The 10,707-nt window shown below is 41.3% G+C and overlaps 1 long non-coding RNA gene across 1 annotated transcript; it reads right to left on the reverse strand.

Annotated features, from left to right (window-relative positions):
• Positions 1 to 2,166: 2,166 nt before the first annotated feature.
• Positions 2,167 to 6,436, reverse strand: LOC118150613 (uncharacterized). The gene is made up of 3 exons (XR_004738732.3): positions 6,265 to 6,436; positions 4,101 to 4,201; positions 2,167 to 2,985 (listed from the first exon to the last, which is right to left on the reverse strand). It is a non-coding gene; the product is annotated as an uncharacterized LOC118150613 (long non-coding RNA).
• Between the last annotated feature and the right edge of the window lie 4,271 nt (positions 6,437 to 10,707).

Below are 10,707 nucleotides of genomic sequence, written 5' to 3' on the forward strand. Positions count from 1 at the left end.
GTTTGATTGAGGTCTTTTTGTTGTAGGACCTACAGGTCTTATCAACACTGAACCTGTTTAATGCCTGGGATTTGACGGTGCTAAAGACGCTGGGGTTGGCTGGGTGCATGCCAGGTGTCGGGTAGTTATTCCCTTGTGGCAGTTGGGGCGGTTTGCCTTTTGCAGACTCCTCCTTGCTCCTCTGGCAGGAATCCACGAAGGAGGCTTCGACTCTGGCACAGGCCCTCTTCAGATCGCAGATGTGATCTTCTTGTGCTTGGCTTTCTTGGGGGTTCTCATCGGTATGCCTGGACATCTGTCTCGGGCTTGGATTCACAACAGAAAACTTTGGAGACACCCTCTACACCTGATCGGCCCCCATGGGAAGCCAGTTCCAGGTGTCACCACCTCCACTGCACACTGGGCTTGCCTCTGTGGTTGTTCCCTCCATGTCCAGACAGTAGTGCTGAGAAGCAGGAGTCCTTTGGCATGGAGATCAAGGCAGGGCCCCTTGTTGGGTGGCCCAGGTCAAAAAGCAGCAGGCAGCTCATGGGGGCAGAGACAGTTCTGATGACACCTGAGTGCCCCCACTTCCAGGACTGAAGCACCCTCCTCCTCCACCCGACCGGAACTGAAGAGTGGGCTCAAGGAGGTACTGAGGTCAGGACTGTCAGGGTCCTACCCTGCTTGTGGGATGCAGCCTCTTTCCAGGTGCCACCCCTGCCACAGACTCCATCTTGCACCTGTGTGGCAGTGGCCGGACAGTGGCAACATTGCAGCTCCCCACCTGGGCATGAGAAAATGTATCCGCAAGCAGCTTGTCACAACCACCAGGGCTGAGCAGGGGCTCGCCTCACAGTGGCAGCCACTGATGCCTGGGGAAAGATCTCAGCGGCTTAGCAAACAGGGACCCTCTGTGGCAGTGCCTCAGCATTGGGTAACGGACCCTTCTCTGAGCGATCATCACCGAATTCTGCAATTTTAGGAATCTGTCAGGCCGAACCAGGCAGAAAAAAGGTCTGACAGGGCTTCAAGAAGCTCACGGCCATCCCCAAGTATCCCCACGATGCTTCAGGCCTGCCTCACATTGTGAAGGTGCCTCTCCTTGAAAGCCATCCCAGCTGGGATTTCCAGATACGACCTGCCTGCCTGCGGTGGGCCTGCTCTGTCCTCTAGGGGCTTCCCAGCAAAGAGCAGAAACCTGCAGCCTCAGGAGCTGCCTAGCAGTGTAAGTTTCCATGCGAGTGTTGGATGTCTCCGTGTTTCTTTCTGTGTGTGTGAGTGTGTGTGTATGCATGTATCTTTCTAAGTGTGTTGATGAGTGTGTGTGTGTGGGGGGGGACATGCTGACATGAATGTGGCCAGTGCACTCCAGCACAATTTCTCTGCAGTCTGCCTACCTTCTTCTGTGTGTCTGTGTTTAGGTCAGTTTGGGGGCTGCAATGCCCCACATTCTCTGTTTTCCTGGTGCTTTCCAACGCCTTAATGTAGTGGGGTCTGGCTCCCCCATGCAGGTGTCATAATCACCTCCTCCTCCCAAGGTGGGATACTCCTCAAAAAAACAAGATGGGTGCAACACACCTACAATCAATTTTTTCCAAGATCTCTTGGTCCTGTGCACATCTAGGGCTGGAGGGACCCTAGCCATTCCATCCTGAGGACCACTTGAGGGACTCCAGTTGTGTCCTTAAACTTATATGTATTTCCTCTACTTAAAATTCTTGTTAAAAGACACATTATAGTTTGTGTGTTGGAGTGAGCCTGAAATTCTGTATTTCTTGTAGGCACTCAGTGGATGCCACTGATTAGGAGTCTGGATTGACATTTGGAGGAGCAAGTGTCAGTATTGCTCTTTCAAAGTAAGAATTGTTGGCGTTGAGTCTGCAATTAAAAGTCTTTTCTGGATATCATCTTTATTTTACTTACTAATTACTTTCCTAATAAAATTAAAACACACTGATAGCTAACATAAGGGGAAACAGATTGACAATTCATAAGTTTACTCTTTTTGAATGAATAATTTAGGTGACTCTTGGTTAACTGAGGACAGATTACAAGGTACGACTTAGCCATGCTATAAAATAACAGTGGGCTTGGTATCATAAAGAAGTAAAATATCAGCCATGTAAGGAAAACTAATATATTTGTAGTGCAATGTGATTCTGTTTAGAATTATTTGGTATCTTTTCTAGCTTGGAAATATTCCTTGATATCAGCTGTTCAAGTAATTTTTGAGAGCATGGTCTCCTTTTCCTTCCACTCTCTAAGGAGCAGCTGTCTGTATATGAGAATTACAAAATCTTTGTAGAGAATGTGCTGTGATTGGTGAAGGTTTCTAATAAATTGGCTGCAAATTCTCATGTACTTAGAGTTCTTTGACACGATTCTATATGATCTTTGGAATGGTAAATGTATTCTGAAATATACGATATGAATTTTAAATAAATTAGTTTTAAATGATATTTTATAAGACATTTTGGTTGGTTTTACATTCTCTAGGTTTTCGGATATATGAGAACTTTTCCTTCTGCTCTATTCAGTTGCTTAGAAATTACTTGTTTACATAAACATGAATGCACATGCATACATCTGGGCAAACGTTGTGTGTAGTTGATCACATGTTGAGCAGTTCATCTGTAGAAGTCATTTGTGGTAAGTTATGAAACCTGAAAAGCTCTGAGTAAATCATAATTAGGGACAACTCAGAAATATTGAGATAATCCTGTGAAATAATTTTCCAGAATTTATTGTTTTATCAGTTATATGGTGATTTACAGGTAAAGTACTATAAAGCATACTGAATTTGTTAATGTTAATTCCTCTTGCATAAATGTTAACAAAATACAGTGGTCCTATACTCTATTAATTAGAAATAGCTAAATTTTCAAGGAGCTAACTTAAGCAAGAATGTTGAACAGAGAAAATTTATTTTTATCATTTATTAAACATTAAATATATGTGTATATTTTCTTCAGAGAATCAGAGGAGAAAAACAAGGCTTCTCTCCTGAGGAAGAAGAACATGAGGTTGGAATAATTTAAGCATTTTACACAGTCATAAATTTGAGAAATATTTTTGCTTAAAATTGTTTTCATCACATCCTGATTTTGCTTGGTTATGTTTCATTTTATTATTCCTTGTGTGTCTGGAAAAAATTTCCAGAGACAGAAGACAAAGGTAGCCTGTGTTGCAAAAGAAGCCCAAGGCTGAAGATTGAAGAACTAAATATGCAACTTTGAGAGGGATTTGGAGACAAGAAAAATCTTGTCAGGTAGGTTGGATGCTAATACCTTGATTTTAGGGATTAACTGCCCATGTTTATTATTTTCTCATCACACAAAAATGTGAAAATAATTTCAGGATATGACCTTTCTTAAAATATTCTTACATGCAGACAGTACTTCAGAACCAGATCTCATTCACTTATTAAGTTCCCACATATGATTATACTCCAGATGTAGATGTAAATAAGAGTGATAATCTGTCACAGTGAATTGCTTTTCTCTGGAGAAGAGATGTTGATCAGTCTCTCTTTAGAGGCAAAAGAGCAATTTGATCTAAGCACTTTGTACAAATGTTATGATGTTTTCTGTCAAAACAATAAAGTTTCTAAGCTCTCTTAGCCTATTCTAAATGTTGAAATATGCGTTAAATGCTCCTCTCTGGTGAAATAAAGATAGGTGAAAAGATGGCCCAGGAACATTTTATTTTTTGTTCTGTTTTCCTTTCGTTGTTTCCTCTGGTATTTTTTTCTTTTAATCAATCCTAATGCTAAGCAGGAATCTTAGCTGATGCAGCACATAGGCTCTTCCCAACAGTCCAGAAGAAATTGATCAAAGGTCTGGGTGAGGTGGGCAAGTGCATGCGTGAACAAAAAGTAAATTTAAAAGAGGCATCAGACTTTCAAGGGACAGTGGCAGAGAGGTCCTTGCCAGTTGTTACAGGGACTTTGTAAGGAAACCCTCTCTGATTTCTTTAAAAAATTGTCTTCTGGTAAAGCCCTGTTAAATTACCTGATAGCACACAAATTAAACATTTCTGAAATAATAAACATATTGATAAAACAACGGTATTAGTGGTGTCAGATTTTTAAATATTTGCTTCAAAAATTAAACTTTTACCTTTTACAAGTCCCTTGCAAAGTTGCATTTTCAGTTCTTCAATCTTTAGCCTTGGGCTTCTTTTGCAACACAGACTGATTTGTCTTTTCTCTCTAGGAACTCTTTCCGAACACACAAGGGATAATAAAATCAAACATTACCAACCAAAATCAAGATATGATGGAAACAATTTTAAGCAAAAACATTTCTCAAACTTAACACTGTGTAAAGTGCTTAACTTATTCCAACTTCTTGTTTCTTCCTCAGAAGAGTAGCCATGTATTCTTCCACTGCTTCTCTGAACAAAAAGTTTACATAGACCTACTGTTTAATTAGTGATAAAAATAAATTTTCTCTGTTCAACATTCATGCTTAAATCCAGGTCCTTGAAAACTTAGCTATTTCTAATTAATACAGGATAGGAAGACTGTATTTTATTAACATTTATGCAACAGGAATTAAAAAGTAAAAAATTCAATCTACTTTATAGTACTTTACCAGTAAATCACCATATAACTAATGGAAGAAATGAATTCTGGAAAATTACTTTAAAGGATTATCTCAACATTTCTTACTTGTTCCTAATTATAAGGTACTCAGAGAGTTTAAGATTTCATAACTTATCACAAATGACTTCTACAGCTGAAATGCTCAACATGGGATCAAATACACACATCGTTTGCCCACATGTATGCATGTGGATTCATGTTTATGTAAACAAACAATTTCTAAGCAATTGAAAAGAGCAGAAGGAAAAGTTCTCGCATATCAGAAAACGTAGAGAATGTAAAACCAACTAAAATATCGTATAAAAGATCATTTAAAATTAATTCATTTAAAATTCACATCGTATATTTCAGAATACATTTACCATTCCAAAGATAATATAAAAATGGGTCAAAAAACTCTAAGTAGATGGGTATTTGCAGCCAATATGTAAGAAACCTCCACAAATCACAGCACGTTTTCTGGGTAGATTTTGTAATTCCCATATGAAGACCACTGTTCCTTAGAGAGTGGAATAAAAAGGAGGCCCTGCTCCCAAATATTACTGGGACAGCTGAGATCAAGGAACATTCCCAAGCTAGATTAGATACCAAATAATTCTAAACAGAATTACATTATACTATAAAAATATTAATTTTCCTTACATGACTGACATTAAACTTCTTTATGATACCAAGCCCACCATCATTTCATACCATGACTAACTCATACCTTGTAATCTGTCCTTAGGTAACCAAGAGACAGCTAAATCAGTCATTGAAAAGAATAAATTTATGAACTATCAATCTGTTTCCCTTTATGTTGGCAATCAGTGTGTTTTAATTTTATTAGGAAAGTTATTAGGAAGAAAAATGAAGACGATATCCAGAAAAGATTTTTAATTGCAGACTCAACACCTACAATTCTTTCTTCAAAAGAAGAATACTGAGACTTGCTCCTCCAAATGTCAGTCAGGACCCCCAATCAGTGGCATCCACTGAGTGCCTACCAGAAATACAAAATTTCAGGCTCACTCCAACACACGAATTACGATCTGTCTTTTAACAAGAATCCTAAGTATAGGAACTACATATAAGTTTAGGGACACCACTGGAGCCACTCAAGGGGTTATGAGGATGGGACGAGTAGGCTCCCTCCAGCCCTAGATGTGCCACAGGATCAAGGGCTCTTGGAGGAAATTGATTGTAGGCATGTTGTGCCCGTTTTTTTTCTTGAGGAGTGACCCACCCTGGGATGAGCAGGTGATTATGACACCTGCAGGTGGGAGCCAGACCCCAGTACACTGAGGCTTTGCAAAGCACCAGGAAAACAAAGAATGCGGGGCACCAAAGCCCCCAAACTGAGCCAAGCGCAGACCACCAGCAGAAGATAACCGCGCTGGAGTGCACTGGCCACACTCGTGTCAGAATGTCCCATCCACACAAGCACGCAGACACTCATCAACACACTCAGAAAAATAAATGCACACACACACACACACACACACACAGACACACGGAGACATCCAGCACTCGGGAAACACACACTGCCAGGCAGCTCCTGAGGCTGCAGGTTTCTGCTCTCTGCCAGGAAGCCCCTCAGTGACAGGGCAGCCCTGCCACAGGCAGGCAGCCCATACCTGGAAATCCCAGCCGGGAGGGCTTTCAACGAGAGGCACCTTCACACTCTCTGGGCATACCTGAAGCATCGTGGGGATACTTGGGAATCGCCGTGGACATCCTTGACTCCCCGCCAGATCTTTTTTCTGCCTGGTTTGGACTGCCTGATTTCTTAAATCGCAGGACTCGGCGATGATCCCGTGGAGAAAGGATCCGTGACCCAACGCTGAGGCACCACTACCACAGAAGGCCACTGCTTTGGTAAGCCGCTGACATCGTTCCCCAGGCAACGGTGACTGTCACTGTGACGTGAGCCCCGGCTCAGCGCTGGCGCTTGGGACAGCCGAATTGCACATGCGCTTTTGCGTGCCCAGCTGGGGAGCCGCAATATTGGCGCTGTCCAGCTGCTGCCGCACAGGTGCAAAGTAGAGTCGGTGGCAGGGGCGCCGCTTAGAAGAAGGCTGCATGCCAGAAGCAGTGTAGGACATTGACAGTCCTTACCTCAGTACCTCCTTGAGCCCACTCTTCGGTTCTGGTCGGGAGGAGGAGGAGGGCGTTTCAGACCTGGAAGCCCACACTCCAGGTTTCAGCAGTACGTTTCCTGGCCACATTAGCTTACTGCCACTTTTCGACCAGGGCCACCCACCAAGGGGTCCTGCCTTGATCTTCAAGCCCAGGGACTCCTGATTCTCAGCACTATCATCTGGACATGGAGGGAACAATCACAAAGAGGTAAGCCCAGTGTGCAGCAGAGGTGGCAACACCTGGAATTGACTTCCCATGGGGGCCGATCAGGTTTAGAAGGTGTCTCTGAAGTTTTCTGTGGTGAATCCAAGCCTGAGACAAATGTTGAGAAATGCGGCTGAGAACCCCCAAGAAAGCCAAGCATAAGAAGATCACATCTGCGATCTGTGCCACAGTCCAAGCCTCCTTCAGTGATTCCTCCAGAGAAGCCAGGAAGAGCCTGCTAAAGGGGAAACTGCCCCAGCCCCAACACCGGGATCACTACCAGCCACCTGGCATGCACCCAGTCTCTTTAGCTCCGTGAAATCCCTGTCATTCAACAGGTTCAATGTTGGTAAGACCTGTAGGTCCTATAGCAAAAAGACCTCAATCAAACTCATAACACACACACACACACACACACACACACACACACACACACACACACACAAATTAGTCCTGATAAATGATAATTGGTTTAATCCTACAGTAAAAAAGACCTGAATCAATCTGGAATTTCAAGGACAATTAGTAAGACACAGCAGATACTCATACAGGTTTAAATAATTAATAAGAGGATTACAAGCTCTCTGTTTTAACTACTGTTTCAAATTAATCATGCTCAACCCCACATCAACATCCCCCAAATTTTCTTGAATTAAATTCTTCTTCATTATAGAAGATTGTTATTGTTTTCTTTATGTTGTGTCATTTACACTATTGTATTAGACTCATGCTTGGGGTGTCATTTTTGCCACGTTGCAAAAGTTATACGGCAGTCAGAATTATTCGTGTGTATCTCCTGAACATGGAACTACTTAATACTTTACCCTATATTTTTGAAAACTTAACTTTCAGGATAGCTCCCAAGACATTCTTCATAAACTACCTTAAAAATATTAGACAAGACCGGGCACGGTGGCTCACGCCTGTAATCCCAGCACTTTGGGAGGCCGAGGTGGGTGGATCACGAGGTCAAGAGATCGAGACCATCCTGGGCAACATGATGAAACCCCGTCTCTACTAAAAATACAAAAAATTAGCTGGGCACCGTGGCGTGTGCCTGTAATCCCAGCTACTCAGGAGGCTGAGGCAAGAGAATTGCCTGAACCCAGGAGGCAGAGGTTGCAGTGAGCCGAGATTGCGCCATTGCACTCCAGCCTGGGTAACAAGAGCAAAACTCCGTCTCAAAAAATATATATATATTAGACAATTACTTTCAAATTTCTTAGATTTGTTGAAGATTTTCTCCTTCTCTACTATAATTTTCACTCGATCTTTCTCACTGGTGGTATTAAAAAAACTCATACCATTTAAGACTTCATGCCATTTTTTGAGAAATTAAGACAAGTGACATTCTCAATAATGAAAATAGATAACATGATTTGGATGTAAATATTTAAAAACGTAATAACAACCAATATATTTGTTTTATCAAAAAAGTTATTCTTTTTGAGATCAATATATAAATTTGGAGGTAAAAATTTAACTTTTGAAGTAAACGTTTAAAAACCTGACAACAGTAATATCTTTGTTATATCAATATGTTTATTATTTCAGAAATATTTAATTTGTGTGTCCTCAGTTAATTTAACAGGGCTTTCCCAGAAGACAAGTTTTTAAAGAAATGAGAACACATTCCTTTACAAAGTCCCTGTAACACCTGTAAGAACTTTTGTACCACTGTCCTTTAAAAGTCTGATGACTCTTTTAAATTAGCTTTTTGTTCACCCATTCACTTGCCCAATTCACCCAGAGCTTTTATCAGTTTCTTCTGGACTGTTGTGAAGAGCCTATGTGCTGCATCACCTAAGATTCCTGATTAGCATTGGGACTGATTAAAAGAAAAAAAAATACTAGAGGAAACAAAGATAAGAAAACAGAACAAAAAATAAAATCTTCCTGGGCCATCTTTTCACCTTTCTTTATTTCACTAGAGAAAAACATTTAACCCAAATTTCAACATTTAGAATAGGCTAAGGGAGCTTAAAAACTTTACTGTTTTGACATAAAACATCATAACCATAGTACAAATTACTTAGATCAAATTGATTTTTGGCCTCTAAAGAGAGGCATTTGTCAACATCTCTTCTCCAGAAGTAAGCAATTCACTGTATCAGATTATCACTCTTAGGTACATCTATTCAGAGTATAACCATGTGTGGGAGCTTAATAAGTAGATGAAATCTGTTTCTGAAGTACTGTTTCCACTAAAGAATATTTTAAGAAAGGTCTTCTCCTGCAATTATTTTCACATTTTTACTGTGATGAGAAAATAATTAACATGGACAGTTAATGCCTAAAGACAGGGTTTTCTCATCCAACTTACCTGACAAGATTTTCCTTATCTCCAAGTCCCTTGCAAAGTTGCATATTCAGTTCTTCAATCTTCAGCCTTGGGCTTCGTGTGCAACACAGACGACCTTTGTCTTCTCTCTCTAGGAACTCTTTCCAGACACACAGGGATAATGAAATGAAACATAACAAATCAAAATCAGGATATAATGAAAACAATTTTAAGCAAAAATATTTCTCAAACTTAACACTGTGTAAAGTGCTTATCTTATTTCAACCTCATGTTTTTCTTCCTCAGGAGAGAAGCCATGTTTTCCTCCGCTGTTTCTCTAAAGAAAAAATATACATATATCTAATGTTTAATTAATGATAAAGATCTATTTTCTCTGTTCAACATCCTTTCTTAAGTTTCGGTCCTTGAAAACTTAGCTATTTTTGAATAATACAATATAGGACTACTGTATTTTGTTAAGACTTATGCAACAATAATTAAATAGTAGCAAATTCTATATACTTCATAGTACTTTACCTGTAAATTGATGGAAGGTATACAATTGATGGAAGAAATGAAATCTGAAAAATTATTTTAAAGGATTATCTCAACATTTCTTAATTGCTCCTAATTATGATTTACTCAGACAATTAAGGTTTCATAACTTATCAGAAATGACTTCTACAGCTGAAATGCTCAACCTGGGAGCAACTACACACATCATCTGCCCACAAGTATGAATGTACATTCATGTTTCTGTAAACAATTTCTAAGCAACCGGAATAAGCAGAAGAAAAAGGTCTCACATATCCAAAAACTTAGAGAATATAAAACCAACCTATATTTCTTATAAAAGATCATTTAAGGGACCGACTCAAGATGGCATGGTGAGAACAACTCAGGATTGAAGCTCTCAGTTAATGCGCAGAGCGGGAGTCAGGGCCGCATTTCCAGATGGATCTTTGTTGCCCACAGAACGGAGAAATTCCCAGATACAGAAGAGACGTGGGATGCCAGCAAAGCGGTTTTGGCTGGTGCAGTGGGCAGCGCTCCACAGCGCTCCACACAAAGTGCACTGGTCCAGGTGCCCTGTTGAACCAGCAATCTGAGACTTGAGAGGGCAGATTGGCATATCCATCTGATTGAATGGGACTTGGACAGTGAGCCGGGCTAGGAGATTCCAGGGAAACGGAATTTGGGCCAGGGCAGTGGGACAAAAAAAACGGCGATTCCAAATGCTCCGGGTGGAGAGTTTCACTGCAGGCACAGCTGAACCCAGGACGGTGCAGCTCGGTGGGGGAGGGGCGTTTGTCATTACTGAGGCAACCCGCCCCTACTGAGGCACACTCCCAATGCTGAAGCAACCTGCCATTGCCGAGGCAATCCGTCACAACAGAGAGACCCCACGGCAGGGTGTAGCCCATGGCAGCAGGGCGGAGACTGCAGCAAAAGGGCAGAGCCTGCAGCAACAGGGCGGACCTAACACCAGCAGGGTGGAGCCTCGGCAGGCAAA

The sequence above is a fragment of the Callithrix jacchus genome, chromosome X (genome assembly GCF_049354715.1).
Source record: "Callithrix jacchus isolate 240 chromosome X, calJac240_pri, whole genome shotgun sequence".
Taxonomy (NCBI): Eukaryota; Metazoa; Chordata; class Mammalia; order Primates; family Cebidae; genus Callithrix; species Callithrix jacchus.